General features: G+C 33.4%; 1 pseudogene; it reads right to left on the bottom strand.

Annotated features, from left to right (window-relative positions):
* Positions 1-20,869: 20,869 nt before the first annotated feature.
* Positions 20,870-20,969, bottom strand: LOC119620407 (U6 spliceosomal RNA; annotated as a pseudogene).
* Between the last annotated feature and the right edge of the window lie 6,288 nt (positions 20,970-27,257).

Raw genomic sequence — 27,257 nt, 5'->3', positions numbered from 1 at the left:
ATTTCACAACAATAGTGTATACTTTTCATAGCTACTCACCTATTGAAATAGTCTTTTTTCCGTCTCTTTAATGATGCAAGATTTTATTTCTTTTTACTGCTCGGAGCATGCCTATTCTATCTCTTTTGTGAGATCCACTTTCTCAATCAATATTGATATGTTCATGCTTCTTGATGTTTTAGTCCTGATCCTCCAAGAAGCAGAAACCAAGACAATATTAAACATGCAAATAAAAAATGTATTATGGGACTGTCTATGAATGAAATTAAGGAGAGAGTCATGGGACGCACATCCATGAATTAATCCCTTGTAAGGAAAAGAGGAAGAGGAGAAAGGAAGGAAGAAAGGTTGAGTGGAAGTGTCCTAGATTGTAGTACAATTCTAAGAAAAGTTTAAGGCCATTTGAGAGTCCTCAAGTGAAAGTTCCCTATCAACAGAGCCCCATATCCCCCAAGAATACGCCTGCCTTACTATCCTTGCCACTATCAGTCATTGTCTGGAGCAGCCCAAGGGAAGTGTGGGCTTGGTGTCAATGAAGCCATAGATATTAGAGCACACCAGCTGGACCCCCCATCCACCACTCCAACTCCCTGCCGTCAGAGATCTGAGAGATTTGTTCACACTCGAGGGTCCTAGTCAGTCCATGTTCATTTTTGACTTTACAATCCTATGTAGACAATTCAAACAGGGTGACAATTTATAGAATGTGACTGGGTGACTACTTTACATTAACTAGTCATAAAATCTGAAGAAGTTGGCCACATAAAAGTTGGAGAGAACAGCATGCCAGGAAGAGTATAGAACCGCAAAACCTGTAAAGCAAGCAGATCTTGATATAGCAAGGAAAGAGAAAGAAGCTAACTTGGTTAGATCATTGTGAGCTAGCAAAAGAGAAGTATAGGATACAGTCAGGGGAGAAGGCAGATACCAGATAACAATGGCTTTGTGAGCTAGGGTGAAAAGTTTGTATTTTAGTCTGAATATCATATGAGAAGCTACTTAGGACTTTTAATTAGAAAGAAATATAGCTGAGATTTACATTTTAAAAATACCATTAAAGATGAGAAACAATATCTACAACTGTGGAACTAATTGATATCCACCATAGAATAATACATAATTGTCAAAAAAAAAAAAAAAAAAAAAAACAGATAAGGAGGCTCCGTATGCACTGGTATAAAATCATCATCAGAATGTAATGCTAAGTCAAAATGCAAGATGCAGAAAGGTTTGAATAATATGATATGATATGTGTGAAATATGAACATGGATATGCTACTCTAGAAAGTTGCACTAGAAACTGGTAGCAATGGCTGTCTTTGGAAGGGTACTTGGATATTTGGGTGACAGAGGTTGAAGGAAAACTCACTTTTTATTGTGCAGACTTCAGTACATTTTGGATTTCAAAACATTATTCATGGATAGCATATAAACGGAATTAAAATTAAACATGATAGACGAATAAATTACCATTCAACTAGAGGACCAAATCAATATCTCCTATCCGGAACTGCCACCTAAGCTCCAGACATGTTTATTCAACTGACTACTGGGTATCCACACTTGAAAGGATTTCACTAAGCTTAACATGACCAAAACTGAAATCACCATCTCCTTTTCATTATTCAAATTTTGGCTTAAAAATTATTTGTTCTGAGACTTCTCTGGCCTGCTATGTATTCTCTGTCCTCTGAGATTTTCATGCTATTGACTCTCACTACACTGCATTTTTCACATGACATCAACCCTACCTACATGTTAACCATAGCATCCTCACTGCCCAACACAGAATATTGCTCAAAGTACATTTGTGATTTAATAAAGACAGTCCTTCACATGAATTACCTCCTAAGATGCCTAACACATCATTAACTGATCTAAAATACCACTTAGAGAAGCACTTTTGTAGGTTTGCTATCTGTTGTGGAAAGTAGTAATATATTTCTTTTCATTTATTTTTAAACTGCTTCTTTTGATTTCATAATCTGCTTTCTAAGTCCAGTCTTCTGAGATTTTATGAATAAGCTATAATTACTGTTTCCATAATATCAATTATTTTATGGATTGCAAAAGGAAAGATTAATATTGAGAAGTGATGTGATTTAAGACACGGGGGATAGATACCAATTTAATATGGCTAAGAAGAAATTTCCTTCCCTAGTTTAAACCATAAACAATTGACTTAATGAATAGCTAGACAGATGGATGGATGGATGGATGGATGGATGGATAGATGATAGATAGATAGACAGATAGATAGATGATAGATAGACAGATAGACATACATAAGCAATAAGCAGAAACAGCTGAACCAGTAATCAAGGAAGGAAAATTCTCAAGTACATAGTGAAAGAAAGCAAGAGGAAACACAGAGGTGGGGCAATAAGCAATGGCTGAAGCTGAGGCTCCTGATGAACTTCCTGCTAATTGGGGGGATAAAAACCACAGACTCCTGCATAAAGGGAGCTAGAATTACTAGGTAGCACTAAGTTGGCCTTTACAAAAGATTATTCCATACCTGAAACATGACTTATAAAAATCCCAAAAAACAAAACTACTCAGTCAGGGGCATATGTAAGAGGTAAAGAAATTTAACATCTTACAGGAGATATTTGTGAAAAAGAAATTACCTGCAAACAACAAAGAGTTGAGGGTTACATCATACGTGATTTTGAAATCCAAATTTATACTTCCCAAATTTATACTTGCAATAAGAGACATTTGTTTAATTTCAACTCAGCATTTTGCAAACTAGTTGACCATTGATTCTTTTATTTGGCTTTCTATAAAACACTAATTTAACATCTTCATAGGATCCTCTTATCATACCTAAGTAGATATCATCCATAAGCAGATAAAATAGTACAAAAATTAGCCTAGCCTTGGATTTGAAAATCCATGAGTTCCTTTCTGTTTTCCCTAACTTCCCACCCAAGAGATGTGAGAATACTACAGAAACACATGAAGGTAGACATATTTACATTAGAAAATTTCATAGCCATGAGTTAAACAACTACCATGAGGGAGAGTCACAGAGAAAGAGATGAGAATGTGGATTCTAAAACTAAGAGGAAAGAACAATATAAAAGGGCTTTTAAATAAATGTTTTGATTAAAACATTCAAATTGATTTTATAAAACAGGGAAAGGAAGGGGAAAAACAAAGCAAAAATAAGCCATTAATTTTAAGAACTAAATTGAACTTCAAGGTAAAAAAAAAAAAGAGAGACGTTAAAAAAATAGAACAAAACTTCTGGGGTCAATTTGAACGGTAGACTGGATATAGCTGAAGGGTGAATTAATGAATTATTAAATTGATCTCTGAAAGTCACCTAGAATGTAAAACACTTTCCTTACAAAATTTACCAAAAGTAAAATCTATTTTCAATTTTAATTAACTCATTTGATAGAATTATAACCTTGAGCATATAATCTCATGGTTTCTTCTTTTTTAAAACAAAATCTCTAAAATTTGAACTAATAATAGATAAGTGCCAGTGAATCATTGTGGTAATTAAATGAGATTAGTGTTATGAATGTAATATTCAAAGTGCACATATATAAAGCAGTATTATCAATATTGTTGCTTATAAATATCAAAATCTTGACTTAGTTCCTTACGCTTTTCTAGGTCTCCTCTAGAACTCCTTTTTAGCGTTTAGTCTTTGGAGATAATGCCTAGAATTGATGTCTTTAGTTTTTGAAGAATACAGATATACTAGATTTTGTTTTTGAAAAGATGATTTGCCTAATTCCAATATATATTTTGGATCTTTTTAGGAATATTTAGAGAAAATTCTAAAATGGTTATCACAATTTCTGTTCCCAAAGTAGCTCACTGCTTTCGAATGCCACAAGTTTAGGAGGAGGAGAGAGAAAATGCAATGTCAGATCAGCTTTAGACAGACAGGCGAACATGTATTGAAGCAGGCAGAAATAATATAAAACCATTTTCCACTTTTCATTTTTTGAAAATGCAGTATTAATGTAAAAAATGTTCAACCATTTTATACATTAATATTGGTTATACAATATTGTACAATATTGTACAAAATCGGTTGTACAAAACCAAATTTTCTGAATTTAAATATATTTAAATTAATGTTAATGCTCAATGTATATTAGCATATTAAATTTTCTGGGAAAACTGGCAATAAGAGACATTTAATTTCAACTCAGCATTTTGCAAACGAGGTGACCATTGATTCTTTCATTTGGCTTTCTATAAGACACTCATTTAACATCTTCACAGGATCCACTTAGAAAACACTAAGTTAAAGCTTCTTTCTGCAAGTACTGACATTCTGTCTACATGTCTTGCTCTGTCTCACTTACACATTGTGTTGCTTCTGTCTTTTGGCTTTCAGGTATGTGGAAATACCGTTCTTTATGCTCTGAAGTACAGAGCTCAGTGCCACCCCATGAGCTGCCCTGTTGGTTTTAGATAATATGCTAAGTAGACATAAGCCAAAAGGCTGCTTAGGCATGGATTGGGGGCCACCTATCCTGTACAGCAAGCATCTTTAGTCTTTAGGGCTTAGAAGCTTAGAGTGCTTGTAGCAGTTTAGAGTTTAGAAGCTCAGAGTGCTTGTAGCAGTTTTTCAGATAATTGGACCATGGACAATCCAGATATTTTGCCTGTTTGGACTGCCAATGGGATGAGTGAAAAGCACTTACATACATACTCAAAACAAAGGGACTTTTGAGTTGGACATCCAGGGTTCTAACCTCCACTTGGCCAAACACCAGCTACCTGACCTCCTGTAAGTTAACTTCCAAGTCTCAGGTTCCTCTCTTGTGAGATGGTGGTGATATTATTTCACAGAGGTTTTCATTAGGCTTTGATATAATTATTTAGTTTTTGGAGGGTTGTTGGTTTTCAATAAATAGTAGCTGTGCTTAATTTTTCAAACACATATGTGACTTTATATAAATGGCTAAATGACATACTAGCTATCTAGTGCGGCATACACATATACCACAAAGTTAGCACCTTAGAACAATATTAGTTCTTATCTCATATTTTCTATGGGTCAAGAGTACAGGAACAGCTTAGCTAAGCTACATCCTCTGCAAGCCTGCTATCAAGGTGTTAGCGAGGCTGGGGTCTCATTTGAAGGTTCAACTGAGGACAGACTGACTTCCAAGCTCCTGTGGTTGTTGGCAGGATTCAGTTCCTTGCTGTTTGTTGGAAGCTGCCCTCAGTTTCTTGCCACATGGACCTTTTTACGTGGCAGCTTATGTCATTAAAGCCAACAAAGGGAAAATTCAATAAAGAATCTTTCAGCAAGATGGAAGCTACAAGTTAGAAGTAACATAATTGTGAAAGTGAAATCCCATCAACTCTGCTACATTCTATTGGTTAGAAATACATCACAGGCCTACCCACATTCAAGAGGAAGAGATTATATAAGGCATGAATACTAGAAAAAAGCAGTCATGTGGGGCCGTGTTAGAGTCGTCTGTCACAGATGAGGTCAAATCACACATGCTGAATTTTAGTTTATTTTTCCCATGTTTTGCTGTGATTCCCTCATTTCCCTTTGTATACCCCTTTACCTGGATCATCCTCCATTGCTAGGCACAGGAGATACATTTTAGCACGCCAGCTTGTATAATCTCATATTTTTCTTCAGTCAGATACAGATAGATAATGGATTATGAAAACATACATATATGTACATATATATGCATGTATGTGCATGTGTGTATTTCATTTAACAAATGAGATAATATCACATGCTTATGATTTTTTACTTTAATTTCTGGAATACATGTGCATTTAATTTCTGGAATACATGTGCAGAACATGTAGGTTTGTTACAAAGGTATATGTATGCCAGAGGGGTTTGCTGCACCTATTAACCCATCATCCAGGTTCCCTCCCCTTGCCCCAAACCCCACAAACAGGCCCCAGTGTATGTTGTTCCCCTCCCTGTGTCCATGTGTTCTCATTGTTCAACTCCCACTTATGAGGGAGAACATGTGGTGTTTGGTTTTCTGTTCCTGTGTTAATTTGCTGAGGATGATAGCTTCCAGACTCATCCATGTCCCTGCAAAGCACATGATCTTATTGCTTTTGAGGGGTGCATAGTATTCCATGGTGTATATGTACCACATGTTCTTTATCCAGTCTATTATTGATTAGCATTTGGGTTGTTTCCATGGTTTTGCTATTGTAAACAGTGCTGCAATAAACATATATGTGCATGTGTCTTTGTAGTAGAATGCTTTATATTCCTTTGGTTATATACCCAGTAATGGGATTTCTGGGTCAAATGGTATTTCTGGTTCTAGATTCTTGAGGAATCTCCACACTGTCTTCCACAGTGGTTGAACTAATTTACATTCCCACCAACAGAGAAAGCCCTTCTTATTTCTCCACAGCCTCACCAGCATCTATTGTTTCTTGACATTTTAATAATTGCCCTTCTGACTGGCATGAGATGGTATCTCACTGAGGTTTTGATTTGCATTTCTCTAATGATCAGTGATGTTGAGCTTTTTTTTTCATGTTTTTCGGCTGCGTAAACGTCTTCTTTTGAAATGTGTCTGTTCATATCTTTTGCCCATTTTTTGATGGAGTTTTTTCTTGAAAATTTGTTTAAGTTCCTTGCAGATTCTGGATATTAGGCCTTTGTCAGATGGGTAAATTGAAAAATTTTTCTCCCATTCTGAAGGCTGCCTGTTCACTCTGATGATAGTTTCTTTTGCTTTGCAGAAGTTCTTTACTTTAATTAGATCCCATTTGTCAATTTTGGCTTTTGTTGTAATTGCTTTTTGGCATTTTTGTGATGAAGTCTTTGCCCGTGCCTATGTGTTGAATGATATTGCCTAGGTTTTCTTCTAGGGTCTTTATGGTTTTGGGTTTTACACTTAAATCTTTAATCCATCTTGAGTTAATTTTTGTATGAGGTGTAAGGAAGGGGTCCAGTTTCAGTTTTCTGCATATGGCTAGTCAGCTTTCCCAGCACCATTTATTAAATAGGGAATGCTTTCCCCCATTGCTTGTTTTTGTCACATTTGTTGAAGATCAGATGGTTGTAGATGTGTGGTGTTATTTCTGAGGTCTCTGTTCTGTCCCATTGGTCTATATGTCTGTTTTGGTACCAACACCATGCTGTTTTGGCTACTACAGCCTTGTAGTATAGTGTGAAGTTAGGTAGCGTGATGCCTTCAGCTTTGTTGTTTTTGTTTATGATTGTCTTGGCTATATGGGCTCTTTTATGGTTCCACATGAAATTGAAAGTAGTTTTTTTTTCTATTTTTTCTAATTTTGTGAATAATCTCAATGGTAGTTTGATGGGAATAGCAGTGAATCTATTAATTACTTTGGGCAGTATGGCCATTTTCATAATATTGATTCTTCCTATCCATGAGGACGGAATGTTTTCCATTTGTTTACGTTGTCTCTTATTTCTTTGAACAGTGGTTGGTAGTTCTTCTTGAAGAGGTCCTTCGCTCTCCTTGTTAGCTGTATTCCTAGATATTTTATTCTCTTTGTAGCAATTGTGAATGGCAGTTTATTCATGATTTGGCTCTCTGCTTGTCTGTTGTTTACACCCTTTTTTTTTTTTTTTTTTTTTGCATTCTGCTTTTCTTGAATACATCATGGAAATGTTTCCAACTCAAGCAATATAGTACTACATTGTATAATGTTCTCTAACATTCACAATATCCAGTCATTCTACTACCAATAGGAATTCACCAAGCTACCAGTCTTTTGGCACAACAAATAATGATGCAATAAATATTCTTGTTCATGTATTTTTACCTCCTGCTGCATATTTTCCTCTGGGTGAGGTTCCTATAATTAAGTTTCTGGTTCAAAGAATATTTTTAATTTAATAGATATTGCCAGATTGTTTTCGAAAAGAGTTATGATAATGCACATTTTTTGCCAGCAGTATATTCAAGTATCCCTTTTTCCCGCCAGCAATAGGCATTATTGCACTGTTCAATGTCTGCCAGTATCATGGGCAAAAAGGGATATCTCATTATTTTAATTTGCATTCACTGACAATTGGTGAGGATGAGTATCTTAATGTTTGTCGGCCATTTGGAATTGCTTTTTTGTGCACTGCTTCTTTGCTAATCTTTCTACTGGAATGTTTGAAAGAGTTCTTTACATAAAATAAACATTAACTCATATCATTTATATTAAAAATTTTCCCAGATTCATCATTATTTTCTATTCTCATTTTTTTGTGGAATCTTTCTACATACAAAGGTTTTTAAATTTTTTATGGTCCTTATACATATTTTGCTATGTGCAGACGCTAAACAACATTTGAGGTGTTTTAAATGTTACTTTTATAACATTGTCTTATTATTTTTTAGTTCAAAACTTTAATCCTTACAGTATTATTTTATGCTTTGGGTAAAACAAGGACTAACTGTGTTTTCTTCTGGAGGGATAGCCAGTTATGTCTGTACCATTTGTAAATAATCTATGTTTTCTTACTGGTTCAAATATTAATGTCATTGTGATTTACATTTTCATGTATTTTTAGATATAGTTCTGGATTTTCCAATCTGTTACACTAATCTATGTGTCTGTTTATATACTATGAAAAACTTATTTGAATGGATATTTTGAATCATCTTTTATATAAGTCATATTCTCCATTTCTAGTTTTCTTTCACACACTTTTCTTGGCAATTCTCTGGCTTTCATTTATGTAAGTGCTTAGAATAATTTTGTCTGGTTATAAAAAATATATACTGGAATTATAATTGGCATTGTATTAACTATGCAGTGATTGCAGAAGAATTGACATTTTTATAAAATTTATCAGTCACTGGGTATCTTTCTATTTGTTCAGATCTTGATTTATATCATTTAATACACATTTGTAAAAATTTAATTCATAAAATTTTCTGTTACTTTCTTATGTTTATTCCTAAGATTTTCTATTGTTTGCCATTATGAATGTAATTTTTGTTCTACTTTAATTTCTAGATGCTTATTGGTATACCAGATACAAGATTTTCTTTTTGTAATTTTATCATATTACAAACCATCTTACCAAATTCTTTTTAATCGAAGGAGAACTTTTTGTTTTAACTACACTCTAGAGAGTCTTCTAGGTATCAAATAATTTTATCTAAAAGAGATAGGTTTATCACTTCTCCTTTATATTTGTTTTTTTTTTTTAATTTTTCTACTGCATTTTTAGAACTTCCAAGAAAATATTGACTAACAATGGACATCTTTATCTAGTTCTTGATTTAAAAGTAAAATAATTTTACTGATTTGTGATTGAAATAATATTTGCTATTGACTGTTGACAGATTTAATTAATATATTTGTAATCCCATTTTGCTTTATAAAGAATGGCTAATGACTTTTTTCATTTGATTTCCTGAAAGAAATGCTATTTCTTCATAGTATGACAATAACTTTATATATCTTCATAAAATCTACTAGTTTATATTTTAGACTTTTTGCATGTGTATTTATACATTTTTGCATGTGTATATATAATCTTGATTTACTTTAGAAATTTTTCATGTGTATTTTAGACTTTTTGCTTGTGTATTTATAAATAATATTCCCGATTTACTTTATCTAATATTCATTTACTTTATGAAGGAGCTTTAGGTTAAGTGCAGTGGCTCATGCCTGTAATCCCAGCACTTTGGGAGGTCAAGGTGGGCAGATCCCTTGAGTCCAGGAGTTCAAGACCAGCCTGGGTAACATGGTGAATCACCATGCACAAGAAATTCAAAAATTAGCCAGGTGTGCTGGCACGCATGTATAGCCCCAGCAACCTGGGTGGCCAAGGTTGGAGGATCACCAAAACCCACAAGATCAAGGCTGCAGTGAGCTAGGTTCATGCCATTGCACTCCAGCCTGGGTGAGAGTGAAACTCTGTCTCAAAAAACAAACAGAAAAAAGCTTTACTGAAATGCAATTTACATACTATAAAATTCACCCATTTTATGTATACAATTCAATGACTTTCAGTAAATTTATAATTGTACAACCATCACCATAATCCAGTTTCCATCACCTTGAAAAGATGTGCCCATGTACAGCCAATTTCTGTTCCTCCAGTTCCAGGCCACCAGTAATCTGTTTTCTGTGTCTACAGAAACAGAACATTTTATGTAAATAAATCACACACTATGTGGTCTGTACATCTTGCTTCTTTCGCTTGACATAATGTTTTTGAGGTCATGTATGTTTCAGCATGTATTACTATTGCATTTCTTTTTATTGTTGAATCAACTATCTTTTAAAAAATGTATGTATTTGAATTTTGGAATTAAAACTAAGAAGCCTTCTTAAAATGATGTGAGAAAATTTTTCATCTTTTTGGTGGTGTGTAATAGTTTTATAATATTATAATTGTGTTTTCCCTAAAGACGAGCTAGAATTTTGCTGTGAACCCATTTGGTGACTTTTTCAGTGTGAGATATGTAATTGTTTATTCATTTTTATAGTAATTGATCAATTTAAGTTGTCACTTTTTGGGGATAAATTTTAATAACATATTTTTCTAAAAAATAATCCATTCTCCTAGGATTTCAAATGTTTGTCATGTATTTTCTTATCTTGTTAATTTTTCCTCTACCATTGTGTTTGTGATAATACTTTTTTTCAATCTTAATCTTGTATTTTGTTTTTTCCCTTTATTGCTCCTTTTCCTCCTCCTCATCAAACTCCTCCTATTTCTTCTTTTAGGTATCTCATCAGGCTCATGAGCTATTTTATAATTTTTCAAGCAATATCTGTTTTAATGTCTATAAACTTTTTTTGCTATTTTAGCATTAATTTTAATTAATTTTAACTTTTTAAAATAAATTTTTCCTTCTTGGTCTTTTTTTTGTTGTTGTGTTGATGTTCTTTTTCTATAATCATGAGATCAGTAATTTACATTCAATTTAGATTTTGTTATATTTTTATTTACAAATTCATCAAAATGCTGTTTTATATTTTTGTTAAATACTCTTTTCATTGCTTTCTGGATAGTCTGTATTGTTGGTTTGATCTTCTTTATGATTTAAGGAATATCTATTCCAATTATCTATTGGAATTGTTTCTCAATTTCTAAGTAAATGACATTATTCTGGTAATCTTTGAATTTTATATTTTTAATCAGAGCATATGGCCTATCAAATCTTCTTGGTAATCAGATTCAGCTCAGTTTATGTAAATGTTCCACGAACCTACAGAAAATGAATATTATTTCTTTTAGACATATATGGGCCTACATTATTGAATATAATTATTATATTATTAATTTCCTTCATGTCCTTAATTTTCTCTGATTTCAAAATAAGTACAGTAAAATGTTCTATTTTGAAGGCTTATCAAATTCTCCTTGATTTTCTAACAGATTTACACATATAGCTGTTATTTAGTATGTAGAGGTTTATGATAGAAGTATCTTCAACATCAGTTATCTCTATTATTATATTATGCCCCTCTGTTTGGTGTTTTTAATAGAACATTTCACCTAGATTATATTAGGTAAAATATAATTGCCACTTCTGCTGTTAGTTTTGTTCTCATTTGCCTAATATTTCTATCTATTTTTAATTTTAAAAATGCATTAAATATATCTTTTTAAATAAATAGCACATTTTCATCCAATTTTTAACCCTATCAATCTCTTGCTTCTAATGGAAGAATTTAATTCATTCCTAAATTCATACATTAATTGTATTCCTGCCATCTTTGTATTTATCACCTAATGTCTTTAGTGATTTCTTTTTTTCCCCGTTTTTTTTCCCACCAATTTGCTAAAGTTTGTATTTATTTCATTTCTTGACTTCTAAATTTAGAAGTTCTAGTACATGTTTTATATTCTAACTGATCACTTTCCCTTTTCAAGGACTCATAATCACACCCTATTTATCTACTAATGATTCCAACTCTTTCCTATACCAAATATTCTATTAACCTCATCTCCTTACCCTTCTATGAGATGAAATCTTACACTACTTTGTCCTTCCTTCCTTCCTTCCCTCCCTCCCCCCCCCTTCCTTCCTCTTTCTTTCTTTCTTTCTTTCTTTCTTTCTTTCTTTCTTTCTTTCTTTCTTTCTTTCTTTCTTTTCTTTCTCTTTCTTTCTTTCTTGCCACTGCTCAAGTCTCACCCAGATGACATTTTTTAAATACTTCTTCCCTTTCCCTCCCAACTACCATCCAACTCTGGTTTCACAGACCTAATGAAGTATGTTCAGATGTAAGCTATTATAATTTCCTTGCAGATGCTCCTTCTATTTTAATAAACCATATTATTGCTCTATTTCACATTACTAGAAAGTCTATCACCATCCATTTAGATTTATACGTATAAACCAGGGTTCTTTGCTCACCACATGTTTCTCTATTCCTCCATTTTTCTTACCTTGAGATTTCTATTATGATGGATCTGTTTGTTGGAGTTGGTCATTGAGTGTTTTCTTCCGATGAACTGAGTGATCTATTCTTTCAATCCTAATGTCTTTGTAAGTATATTTCTTTTACTCCCAAGAGACAAATAATAACTTGACTAGGCACAGGATAGTTCAGTTGTAGTCCTTCCTCTCAGTAGTCTTCAAATATTATCCCAAACTCATCTAGCTTCCAGCCTTTTAGACAATCAGAGCAATGGTGGTCTCATTATTTTTCCATTATAAATGTTGTTATGTACTAAACTGTGCCCCACGAAATTTTATATGTTGAAGCCCAATTCCAATGCAATATATTTGGAGATAGGGCCTTTGGGGAGGTAAGAGAGGTTAAACGACATTAGGGTGTGGTCATAATCAAACAGGACTGATAAAAAGAAAAAAAAGATGCCAGATCTCTCCAGATCTCTCTGTCTCTCTGTCTCACTCTCTCTCTTTCTTTGCTTGTGCACCTAAAGGAAAGGCAACGTGAGGACACAGCTGTCTGCAAGCCAGAAAGAGGTCTCACTAGAAACCATCCATCCTGATGCTTTGGTCTTGAACTTCTGGCCACCAGAACTGTAAGGAAATAAATTCATGTTGTTTAAGCCAACAAGTCTGTCATTCTGTCATGGTAGCCCAGGCCAAGTAATACAGATCCTTTTTGATTTTATCTGAAAGTTTGTAAGGTTTTCTCTTTAGCACTGGAACTCTATAATTTTATTAGAATGAACTTAAATGTGTGTGTCTTTTCTCACCAAATCTGACTGGAACTTCTGTCATTTTCATTTGCCCTACCCATATCCCTCAGGGAAATGTTCCTATAGGCACTTATTGCCTCTCTTTTATTTTTTTTCTCTCCTCCTGAAATCCTATCATTTGTACTTTTGATCTCTGAGGTTTATTCTCCAAATCTCTTATCTGTTATCTCATGTTTTTCATCTCGGTGTCATTTGAGATGTTTCTTCTAAATAGTGTTCCAGGTTATGAATTTAGGTCTTGGCAATGATTAACCTCTCAACCAATTTATTTGTTACTTTTTATTTATTTCAGAAATCATGGTTTAGAAGACCTAGACAAGTTTTCTGAGTACTGCACTACAATCTTGTGTTTTATTCAAGAAATTCAACCACGTCTGCCATTTTTGTGCTTTAATAAAAAAGTCTAGTTCCACCCAACTGATATCATAATATATTCCTCCATTCTTCATTCAAAAAAATTATAACATAACTAATATTATCCAGGATATCTGCAGATGGGTATAGGGCACTTAGTTAAGAAAATTAACATAATTATTAACTTCATTGAGTTTATAGTCCAGTGGTATAAACAGGCATCATACAAACCCATAAATGAATATCTGCAAACAAATTTTAAGACATGTCATAAAAGAAAATAAGAGTACAAGATAAAATGACAGGGCAGAGTAGTGGTGTAGTAATAATTACTGTAAATAACATGACTGTGAAATCCTCTCTGAGAAGTGAAATTTAATCCAAGAATAAAGAATGAGTTGGGAGACTAAGATTTAAATGGAAAAAGATTAAAGAAAAAGTTTATAAAGAGAGTGATCTGCTCAAGGAATTGAAAGGAGGCCACCACAACTGAAAGAAGCTGGGCTTTGAAGGTTGCTGTGGTGTGAATGTGTCCCTCAAATTTCATGTGTTGGAAAGTTAATCCCCAAATTCTAACATTAATTGGTGGTGGGGGTCTCTGAGACATAATTAGGATTAGATGAGGTCATAAGAATATGGCCCTGATGATGGGACTGGCAGCTTTATAAGAAGAGGAAGAGAGACCTGAGTAGGACTGCTCTTGTCCCCTCACCATGTGATATCCAGTGCTGTCTCAGGACTTTCCTGAGAGTTCTCATCAGCAAGAAGGGCCTCACAAGACACAGTCCCTTAAACTTGGACTTCTCAGCCTCTGGAACTGTAAGAAGTAAATATATATATATATATTTTTATAAATTACCCAGTCTTGGGTATTTAGTTACAGCAACCAAAAAAAAAAAAAGAAAAAGAAAAACAGACAGGCATTGTGTCAGAATGTAGTATTCATTGTAAGAGCATGAAAAGTCATTGCCATTTTTAAGAGCACAGTAATATCATCCCACTTTCATATAAAAAGGATGACTCTGGAGGTTGTTTGAGGAATAGACTGGGGTGAATGAATCATGGAAATTTATAAGGAAACCTGAGATTTTAGTGTTATCTAAACCAAAGGTCAGCAAACTTTTTCTATAAATGACAAAACAGTAAATATTTTAGGCTTTGCATTACATATGGTCTCTGTTGTAACTAAACCACTATTGTAGTATATGAACAGCCATAGATAATACATAAATGAATGACTATAGCTGTGTTTTGTTAAATTTTATTAACAGGAACAGGTAGTAAAGCTAAATTTGGCCTGCAAGTTGTAGTTTGCTGATTCCTGATGTAAACATTTAGAAATTCCTTTCACTAATGCCAAAAGATCATCACTAAGATGCTAATTCCAAAGTTCTGTGATGTATCCCATAGACTAATCACAGTGACTGGCATGTGGTAGTTGTTCAGCAAATACTTGTTGAAAAAATAATTAGTGTAGTGAATCATAATAGTTAAACTTGTCTAATCAGAAAACAAATTTGTTTAGTCATTCCCTTGGCTTGGTGTCACTAAACCAGCTTTCTGCCCATATCAGAGCATATTGCAGAGTGACTAAAAGTAAGCAATGCTGGACAATTAGCTTAATGGGTAAGATATTTCAAATGTGCCTTGGCTTGTAATCTTTTCTAATAGTCTATATTTTCTTATCAATAAAGAGAGTCTACATATGATAGAACTGCATCCCCATTTATCTTAGAATATTTTACAGTCTACTTTTGATGTTAGGATAGTTAAATAGATTCAAGTTCTTCACTTATTCCCTATTTGATATATAAGATTTATGTAGTAATGTTATTAATCTTATGAAATTTGAATGCTGGATAATTGGAGGGTATATGGGTCTAAGCAACATTCCCAACACCAAGATGTTGGAAGAGTATGGGAAAATCTGGTGCATACATTACCAATGAGTAGGAGACACGTTCTAAATGCCAAGACCCCACAAACAGAATACATGATTACTAGATAGGACCTTGAAGGTTGAGTAACTCTGAACTGGGTATGATTTTGAAATCAACAAGTCCATTACCCCCACTTTCTTGAAAATAGTCCTCTCTGTGCTTATTATGAGATGTCACTTTTGAAGGTGATAAGTGTTTGCTAGGCTGAGATGAAGATTGGGAAAGATGTTGCAATGTTTAGAAAAGCTTACTCTGTGTAAACCTTTCTCAGAATTCATGCCCTTTTAGGTCAGCTTAAGATGTCATATAGGAGGGACACCATGGTCTACAAAACTCATAAGAATCTGCCAGCCAGGTTGGACTTTTTCCTCATTATAGCCCTTGAGAGATGCCAGGAATCATAGCTATGAGCACTATTTATTCTTTATTTATTTTACTTGTAAGAAAAACATCACTACCAACTCATGGTAAGCTAGTATAATTATAATAACTTATTTTTCAAACTTTGAGAAGCTTTTTAAAAATTTTACAAATTACAAAATAAATGTGTTTTCACAGAAGAAAATTTTTAAAATGTACATGTAAAAAGAAAAAAATACCACTATGTATTTATTCAAAATTAGTATCCTGGTGAAAGCATTGTGACCTGTTTTTAAAAACTTTATAATATATCATACACATGTCATTAAAAATTCTTCTAAATATCAAAATGCATTTGACCAATCACATATCTTTGGATACACTGGATACATTGGTTGATGCTAGGTTTTTACTATTACAAATAATAGTATAAAGAATATTTTTGTATACTAATTTCCTAAGCATTTTCTTAGCATAAATTTAGACTTGACCCACGCCTCTAAATTACCCTGCAGAGTGTTAATGATGTATTTGTCCCAGCAGTGTTAAGAGATTGGGAGTTTTAGTATAATTTCACCAATACTGAATCTTGTCTTCAGTTTTTTTCCAGAGACAATGAGTATCCAATTTTAATTTCCTTTGCTTTGATTTTAATTAGTGGAATATTTTTTCAAGTCTTGTCATTGATATTTCTTAAATTACTGATCTTTTATTATTTCTCCTTTGTATATTTATTTTATGTAGTTATAATTTTATTAGTCTTTAATCTATTACATTTACATGTTGTATTTTCTCAGTTTGTCATTTGTATTTATTGTTATAAAGTTTTTAATATGCAAAATTTCAAATTGTATTCAGTAATAGCCCACATTTATGTAGTTTATAGATTTCAGATTGTACTAAATTTTTAATACATGCAATTTTATTTAATCTTTAAACCACCTTTAAAATGCATACAATAATTATCCTTATTTCAGTGGGGAAACTGAGGCACAGAGCAGTTCAGTGTCTTTCCCAAGTTGCATACCAATTATTATGTGTTAGAGCTTGGTATTTAAAATTAGAGAATCTGATTCTAGAGTTCATTTTATTGAATATTTTCTTCTTTTTTCTTGAGGCATTTGCCTAGAAAGTCTTGACCCACTCTAATACTGGAATTTTTTTTTTCTTACACTCCTCTCTTTATCCAACTCTTCACTTTCATTTTTTTCATTTTCTTTTTCTTCTTCATCCTCTTTCCTTTTCTTTTCTCCTTCCCCAACTTCTACATTCTCTTCATTATATCTGGAATTGATGTTGTTATGGTACAGGGTAAGAATGAAAGTTAGTTCTTCAAATAGTTAACCAATTATGTCTGAACTACTCATTAAACAATCTAGCACTTTGTCAATAATTTGAATGCTAAATGTTTCATATGAATAATAGATATACTTGGATGTATATTTTATTTTATTGCTTTATTATTACTGTACTAAAGCCACATGGTTTAAATATTCTATAATATTTTATTATTGGAGAGTACAAATACTGTATCATAATATCTTTTCAAAATTTTTTTACTATTAATGATCATATGTTTTGCCATATAAACTTTTTCTTGCTTCTCAGTTTTCAAATAATGAGTTGATTTTCTACTTCTCCATAGGTAAGCAATAATGGTATTTTTGTGTTTTGTTTTTTGATATTATAAACTGATGAATTTTAAAATATTGCTGTATTTTAATATCCTTAACACTCAAATTTTCCATTTTTGGACAGTGGAAGCCTTTTAAAATTTTATCTGAATCATTTTGAATCAAACTCCAACTGTCTTTTGTAACTTTCATATTTTCAATGATCTAGACTCATTTTCTACCTCAAATCAGGAATTGGTCATATTTTCAAGGATCCCTGATTAATGTTGTGATTAATTTCATGATCTGAGCATTAGGGGTGCTCATTGCTATTGCTTCAGTCACGATTTCAAGTATTTTTTTTTTCCTGCCGAAGAAAATACAACACGAGTTCATACTGGTATCTTCATTGAAATGTGGGATTATACTTCTTGGCGTATCTTATTTGATTTTAAATATGATCTCTTCTTTAACATTGAAAATCTTTGTTTATTCACATAACTATTTTCTGTACACATACACACAACTGACTAACAATAAGCTTGGGTGTGTTTATGTTTTGTTTAATTATTGTTATCTTCTGAATTTAATCCGTTAAAAGCATGCAATACAATTACTGCATTTTAAAGTTATTTGAAACAGTTTCTCTCTGCATCATTTTTCCGACAACTCAATTCAAAGGTTGTTTTTTTTTTTTAATTACTAGCAATTCCTTTTTAAGTCTTATGTAATTTTGTTTCAAAAGTATATGCATTTACGTGGTATTAAAGTCAAACCTACAAAACAAAATGTATTAGAAAAGTCTAACTTCAATCAATCTTGTCTCTGCTATTCTCTGCTAAAAAAAAAAAAATCATAAAATATGTTTTTTCTTCCATTTTTAAGTAAAGGATTTATATGTATATATGTCCTTTTATATTCCATATCTATCCACTTTAAAATAAAGGATTTATATATATATATATCCTTTAATATATATTTATGTGTACATGTAAATATACATATGAATATATGGATATATGTAGATATAAAATATATATTAGTCCCTTCTTTCTCAATTAAATGTTGTGCCATATTATACAAAAATGTTTCCAATAGTTTTATTGTTTTTTATTTAATACATCCCAAAGATCATATAAAAGCAGCAGCATACACATACATGTTTAATTACACACTAGTATAATACTTCATTGCGTATTCATAGTTTATTTAGTTAGTTTTGTTTTGTTTTTATTTTTATTATACCTTGGTGTTTTCTTTATTGAATCATACAAAATTGTTTGTATGATTTATTAGCTAAATAAACCTTTTAGCTAATTTACCTTTTACAAAACAACAGATTTCAAAACATTAGCAGCTTCTCATTTTTATGTAGCATTTTTTTAACCTGTAGCATATTTTTTCAAAACAATACTGTTAAATAGATGTGCTTTTAAAGTTAACTGGTAATGACTTGATTTATAACATAGCTTAAGAGAACAATTAGTTTAAAAGGACAGACTAGACCTGTGTTTCTTTCAAAAAAAGAAAACGCAATTTTTGATCATGTGAATTCAAGTTCACATTTAAAAATAGACAGCATCCTAAAGTGCCTCATTTTATTTATAATGGCACTTCTTGAAATTATAGTGATCCACAATGTGAACAGTAAAGCAAATAATTTCAAACTATAATTTTATGTACATTTAAACCCCTTTAGTATTATGTACCACTATTAAGCACGTGGATTGAAACCAGGGCACTTCCAATATATAGCTCATGCTTCTATGTGATTATTTTTAAGAGCAAACTTAGAGGTATTCTTTTTCCTCCACCCCCAACTGAAACAATTTTCAGCTACAGAGGAGAGCTGCTACCTCACTCCAGCAATGAAAAATGTTACTGTAAATCCAATTTGACCAGTCAGTTTCTCAAGATCCTTTTTCATTTTATTTATTTATTTGTTGTAGAGATTGGTGGTCACTATGTTGCCCAGGCTGGACTTGAACTCCTGGGCTCAAGATACTCCCGACTAAGCTTAGAGTAGCTGGGGCTACACCGACCCACCACCACACCCTGATCTCACATGTTGCCACACCCAGCTAATTTTTTTTTTTTTTTTTTTTTTTAACTTTTTGTAGAAACAGGGTCTCGCTATGTTACCCAGGCTGGTCTCAAACCTCTCGCCTCTAGCTACCCTCCTGTCTTGGTCTCCCAAGGTGCTGGAATTACATGTGTGAGCCACTGCTCCTGGCTATCAAGACCCTTTCTATTTTATTTATTTTTTTAATTATACTTTAAGTTCTAGGGTACATGTGCACAACATGCAGGTTTGTTACATATGTATACATGTGCCATGTTGGCATGCTGCACCCATTAACTCGTCATTTACATTAGGTATTTCTCCTAATGCTATCCTTCCTCCCACTCACAACCTATCAGTACAGTTTTATGTTCTCTTTCTTTTCTTCTTCTTACAAAAACAGAACATCAGAACATACAGGAGGGCATCCCTGCTGGCCTGTTCATCCCGCAAGGTTTCTGAAAAAGGCAGAACCTGTTGCAACAACTTCTCTGGTCAGTCATGCAGGGTGAGCAGACACCTGTGCTTGGCCTCACAAAGCAAAAAGGTGGACCTAGAACCCACTCTTCCCAGAGTAGACACAGAAGGTTAAAAAGTAACAACAAATCACAAAGTAACTTCAAGTATATTAAAGAAATCAATGATTTAGTGTCTTAAATGCATGCTCTCACTTATAAGCGGGAACTAAATAATGTGTACATGTGGACATAGAGTTTGGAATAGACCTTGAAGACTAGGAAAGGTGGGAGGGTCGGGGGTGCTAGGGATGAGAAATTACATAATGGGCACAATGAACACTATTTGGGTGATGGTTACACTGGAAGTCCAGACTTCACCACTATGCAATATATCCATGTGGCAAAACAGGACTTGTATCCCTAAATCAATAAAAATAAAATAAAAAATTTAAAAATTCCCTGGTCTCCTTAAACTAATACAGACAACTTTGTGAGACACAGTATTTGAAAAAATTATAATCATAATTGGCCACACACCATTATTTCATATATATATACATGTGCATATATACATATAAGTGTGTGTGTATATATACACACATACATATACATATACATATACATATACATATACATATACATATACACATACACATAATCTTGAAAAGGTGGGATTTAGATTCTGCCTTGGGCCGAGCTCTGAGGGCTACACTTAACCATCTGGGAATTGTAGCGCAGGTTTACTTTTCTTTTTTTCATATTTAAATTATGTTAAGTATTCAGGAGGTAGAGAACACAGACTCCCTCTCCCCTATGATCCTGTATACTTAGGCTAAGAATTAAACAAGAACCTTTGTGTTCAGCTAGTGCCAAAACAAAACTGAACCCTAAACAGGTTGCCATAAGCATGCTGGCTTTGCTTAGTGTTTAATATTTTTTTAAAAAGCATGGAATGCTTCACGAATTTGAGTGCCATCCTAGTGCAGGAGCCATGCTGATCTTCTCTGTATTGTTCCAATTTTAGTATATATGCTACAGAATTGAAACTCATAGCTTATTTAACTAGTCCTCTATAGACGGACACTTAGGGACATAGTCTTTTACTATGACAAACAGTGCTGTAACGAACATCTTTGGGAATATGTCTTTTTGTACTTTTGGAATGTGTCATTGTGACAAATTATTAGAAGCAAGATTGCTGGGTCAATAGGTCAATATATATGCATACCTTATATGGATATATAATTTTGCTAGATGTTACCATATTGCTTGTGTAATTTAATATATCCATTGCTAATCTACAAGAGTGTGTATATGTTTGAAGTTTCACAAATAGTGTGCTTGTCAACCTTTTGGATTTTGGCAATCTGGGAGGAAAGTAATGGCATTTCAGTGTTGCTTTTAAATTTCATTTTTCTTACCATAAGTGAGGTTGAACATCTTTTCATCAGTTAAGGACCATTTGTTTTTTACTTTCTGCAAATCAGTGTCTTTATATGTCTCATGCATTTGTCTTGTTGTTTCTTATGTTTTTAGAAGTTATTTTTATGTTAAGATTACTGACTCTTCTGGTGTGTTTTGAAAGTAAGTTACAAACTATTTTGGTACTTGCAAAAATTATAAATTATACATATAAAATACATAAAATTATACATTAAAAATTATATATATAATTTATATTATATTTATATAATATTATAAATATATGATATATATGTATTATATAGATTATATCATGTATAATTATATACATTCATATATTCATATATCTCAAGCTTTCTCCTATTGAATGTGGATTTTAAAGTCATTATTAATTATTCCCATTTTTAGATCATAAAATAATTATTTCATACTTTATTACTCCATACTCCATTATATGTTAGTTGTTATTTTTAACATTTAAATCTTTGATTCATTTTGGATTCTTTTTTGGTATATGGGATGAGGAATAGACCAATTTTCATTTTTTATTTTGTTATTGATATATTCCATTACCATTCATCAAGAAGTTCATCTTTCCCCCACTAGTATGAAATGTTATGGTATCATAAATTCAATTTTTGTATGTAAGTAAGTCTATTATTGGTTCTGTTCACAATGTTTTAATCAGAGAGATTTTAGCTATTTTTGCTTTTTGTTCTTGCAAACATACTTTATAATTAACTTGTCTGGCTCCAGAAAAAAATAAAATAAAAATTTTTCCTTTTAATTTGGTCCTATGATATTTATATATTAACTTATAAATAATATATTTTAATGATGTTGAATATTCATTCCAGGAATATGATATGTCTTTCTATTTGTCCAACTCTGCTTCAGGAGTGTTTTATAATTTTTCTTAAATTTTGCCTGTTTTAAACTTTTTTATATTATTGATGGAGTCTTCTCTTTTTAATATATCATTCAGTTCTATTTTTGAGTTAATTATTGTCTATGTTGTAAGGCAATAGTCTAACTTCATTCTTTTGCATTTAATATCCTAGTATCTTTAATTGGAAATACTATTATTTCCCCCACTGAATAGTCCTAGCATCCTTGACAACAGTTGAGTCTAAATATGAGTTTACTTCTAAACTCTTCATTTTATTATTTTGATCTGCGTGACTATTACTCTGCAGTACACATTTACTAACACTGTGTAAATTTTTAAGTCAGGAAGTTTGACTTCTCTAACTTTGTCCTTCATTTTCAAAATTGTTTTGGCTATTCCGGGTCCTTTGTATTTTCATAGCTATTGCTTTTGAACATATAATTTGAAACCATCCAGTGTTTTAAATTCTAATATTTGCTTTATTAGAATTTTTAATTGTTCCATTTGATTTCATCAAAGAATTAATTATGAACTTTCCCTCCTCTCTATTTCTTGTAACTCTACCTAATTTTCCCATGTCTCATTTCCATTACTAAAGTTTTGGATCAATGTTAAATAATAGTTGTGATTGCGTGAATCCTTGTAACATTCCTGACTTCAATGAAAATTAAAGTCTTACTGTTAATTTTGATGTTGGTTATTAATTTTAGCAAAAATAACAATTTAGCAAATTGTTTCTCATTAATTAAAACCTTGTAATCAGGAATGACTATGAGGGTGTCTCAAATTTCTGAGTCTTAATTTCCCTATGAAACTAGGGAATTGAAACTAGATTAGATCAGTGTTCAGTCAAACAAATGCTGGCTTTAGCGTTCGACACAAACCAGCTTTCCTAACTAACTCTGGAATATTGAACCTGTTAATTAATATTTCCAAGCCTAAATTCCTCATTGATGAAAAATTTTGACTGATCATGTTACCCTTCAGTGTTTTAGGGATTAAAGGTAATAGAAGAAAAGCACCTGGTATATAATAACCAAGAGACAGTAGCTTTTATTCATTTTATAACCTATAATGTTATTCTAGCTCTAAAATGCTACAGAGTGCTCTGAACGTCTCTTTTCACACTCCAATATGTAAGAAAACTAATTGCCAAATAATTATGCTCTAACTTGGAGCGGAAGTTTAAACCTCAGTAAAGGACAGACTAAGTTATCCCAGTCAGATCCTTGATAGTTTCATTATGGCACACAGATAGGCCACACAGCAATAAATATAAGAAAACTCAACAATGGAACTAAGATAAGATTTTGTGTGCTATTCACATAACCCAACATCAAAATGAGCTGACTACATGACATAGATTCAGAGAGATCTTAGGAACTGGAAGGAACTTCTGTGGGTGATGAATTTCATCTCAGACACAAAGCGTCACTATTCATTCTGTGACTTTATTGTGACAAGTCTATCTTTTCATTTGTTAATCCCTTCCCCCTATCCATCTCTTAAGATAATTAATAATCATTTACCATGAATTTAGTGACCTGTGTACACGTCTCATGTCTCTTACTAGACTGAGCCATCCACGGGTCAAGCACCATGTAATATTCAAATCAGTATTTGATTCCCGATAAGTACAGAAGAATGAATAAATAGCTCTGTAGTTGAATGGATGAAAGAAAGAACCAATAAATTAACTAACTGATTAATTAACCACCTTCCTGCTTTTTCCATTCCATTTGCATTCACTCAGTTTAAGTGTAAAGGAAAAAATTCATGTGCAATCATGTAAATAGTTATCTCAGGAATCACTTATGTTTCCCAGAAAAATCTTGCTCTAATATAACTGATGTCATTTCTAAGCACCTCATTTATTAATTAGTTTACCTATGTCACTTTGATTATGTTATCTTGAAGAGGTATACAAAGACTGAAGATATATATATACACACACACACACACGTTTATATATGTATATTTATAAATGCACATGTATTTCTGTTTTTTAGTGTAAATTATTTTTTCCTGGAATTTGTAGGTCACTAATCCAACTTGAATAACTAGTTCATGGAAGGAAGAGTACAAGGGACTCTTTCAGTGTCACAGAAGAAAGAATTGTTGGAGACCCACTGCTCATTTTCGCTTTTTCTCCCCCAGACACCTGATTACCCTCAAATCCCTCCACAGTTTCTCCTAAGGCATGTTTGTCAGTGCATTTACAGAGGTTCTAATTAATTCTTTGTAATTGCATAGTGTTTTCTGCCTCTATTTCTCACCGCTGTCCCAGCCTTGGAAACAAGATGTTCCACCTCTGGAGGCTGCCCTGGTAAAAGCCTATTAATAAATAATTAAGTTTGGAGACTCCTGCAGTGGTGAGTCATGGCTGGAGATCATGTAGAAGCTGTCTCCATGGTAACTCACCAACAGGAACTGCACTGTTCTATTTCTCTTTTTGTATGTGTGGAGAGAGTGGAGGCAAAGGCGTAGATTAAAAAGAGATTTGTTTTATGTATGCTTCTTTCTTTTTAATCTTGTTTTGAAAAAAAAATATGCCACTGAATTTAGAATATGAGAAAGGCTATGTTTATGGCAAATGAAATGTGACCTTCAGCTAGGTGCAAAACCTTCTCACACCTCTCTTCCTTATCCCAAGCTCATCTGCTCCTTCTTCCGGATCTGTTACTGGCTCCACCCTACCTTACTGGGTGTACTATTCCTTTCCATGAAGCTATTGCCATGTAGTCATTACTGTGCCACTGGCCCCTACCAAATGCTTCTTCACTCACTTCTCTTCCTGTCTCTATTAACTTGCTCTTCAGTGTAAACTAAAATTATATAGAATGCAAAGAACATGGATTTTGGAGTAGGGTGGGTCCCCAGCCTCTTCTCCTAATTAGCTATGTGACTTAGGAAAGTTATTGGACCTCTCTCCATCTGTTTCCCTGCCCATAAAATGCAAATAATAATCCCCCTGCAGGATTGCAGTGAAGTTACAGGAGGCAGCATAAAGTAGGCGATAAAAGCATAGATTTTTACATCAGATTGGATTTGAATCTTCTCTTTGCCTTTTACTCACTTTCTCTTTCAGGGAAAGTTACTTAATTTCCCTAAGTCTCAGTTCCTTATCTAAAAAAGCTCATCAAACAATCACAGACAGATTTATTTGAAACGTTAACTTATAGGAAGGTATGTGACAGCCTTTTGCAAAGTGTGAACACTTAATATACGTCCATTACAGTTTATTAAAGGATGTAGCATTATAGGTGGTGTGTAATAGATGAAGCTATTTTTATGATGAGGAGTTTATTGTGAGACAATGGTAACTTGATATAACGGTCTGAGGGTCGGGGGTCAGCAGCTTGGGCACAATAGATCAAAAGTCATTGAACCCTTGTGTCCTTGCCTAGATTGGCACTCGATTCTGCTTCAGATAGAACCTTTGACTTTCTAATCAGTTCTAAGCTCAGGGTCCTTCTTTGTATAATCATGACCCAGGCCAATCTTATCCCAGCACTGAGGTCATTTGTTCTGGATATTCTGCATTTTCCTGCCTCCTGTGCTCTGTTCTGTGATCCAAGAGGCTAACACTTGCAGACTGTATCTCTTAAGCTTGCTTTCAGGTGGCTTCCAGGTGTATAAAATCAACAAAAGAAACCCAATCAGAGCTACATAATTATTTCATAGGAGCAAAGAGGATGAGGTCTGGAACCCAGGAGATTCACTGGGCTCTCTGTTGGTATTTCAAAGTTTAATAATAGTAAACTACAGCAACCTAATAAATCCTGAACAACTGAGAACTTAGATCCTTCCATCATTCTCCCAAGCAAATAATCTTGAGCTGATGGCAGAGGGTGAAGGTAAATAATGGCTGGTATCAGAGGAAAGCTACAATAATTAGCATAGGTCTTGGGACTAGCCATAGAAGTGGTAACTATAGAAACCATGCACATTTCATGTTACTTGATTTTTCCCACCTGTTCTTCCTACCTTATATAAAAAATTCCAGAAGTGTCCATTGAATTTCAGGGAGATATGTGAATGAATTGACATCATCCTATGAAAATATGGTAGCTGGTGAGACTTTTTCTCTCCTCTGTTTTGGGGGCAACTATTTCTTTACCTAATAAAAATCAAGAAAAGATGTTGAATGGCAAAACAGGGAGACTAAAGATGTTCTCCTATACTTATTCCACCTCTCACATCCCAAGTCTCTTCTTTCTCTGACCCACTCTGGAGCCAAGGAAGCTGACTCCTGCATACACCTTGCTGATGGTTTCAAGTTGGGTTTAGCAATGGGATGCATCAGCAAGAGACTGAAGGGTGAAAGAAGACAAAAGTAGAGGGGAAAGTGCTTGGGTTATCCCTGCCCTGCTCCTTCTGTAGCTGAGCATCTGTGGCAGATACCATGTCCTTCCATGACCACAGCTTTTGTCAGGCCACCTTCTATGCTATGTTTTTAGATGCCACCCCATCTGTATTTGCTCTTACCCTGCCAGTTCCTCTACATGTGATCCCTTCATTGAAATCTTTCAGCTGAACCAAATTCTGCTTCCTACTGAGGCTGTTACTCACATTGAACCTATTCCTGGACCCCATTCATGCATCAGTGCCTTCCATCTCTGTATTGCCTACACATAGTTGGTTCTCCGTGAAAGTTTCTTAAAATAAAATATTTTGTAGTTAGAGTGACTTAGGGTTATCTAAAAGGAGGTCAGCCAGAGGTCAGCTAGAACACGGATATAATTTGGCGTGGCCATAACTCCCATTTGCTAATCATATCTTTAGGTAAGTACTAATATCTTGGTCTTTTTCGTCTTTGAATGTCACTGATCATTTAAAATCATTGATTTTAAGAAAAATCAAACACAGTCAGAATGTTTCATTACTGTTGAGAACTATTCAAATTTTCTTCTTCAAATTGACTTGACATCTGTGGTTACCACCGTAGACAACGGTTAGTGGTGCCTTAGGAAGCAGACTGCAAGAGAAGTCTAAAATAAGAAATAATTGCCTATTTA

The sequence above is a fragment of the Chlorocebus sabaeus genome, chromosome 29 (assembly GCF_047675955.1).
Source record: "Chlorocebus sabaeus isolate Y175 chromosome 29, mChlSab1.0.hap1, whole genome shotgun sequence".
Lineage (NCBI taxonomy): Eukaryota > Metazoa > Chordata > Mammalia > Primates > Cercopithecidae > Chlorocebus > Chlorocebus sabaeus.
Note: the sequence above shows the minus strand (reverse complement) of the source record. Positions and strands in the feature narration are given on the sequence as shown.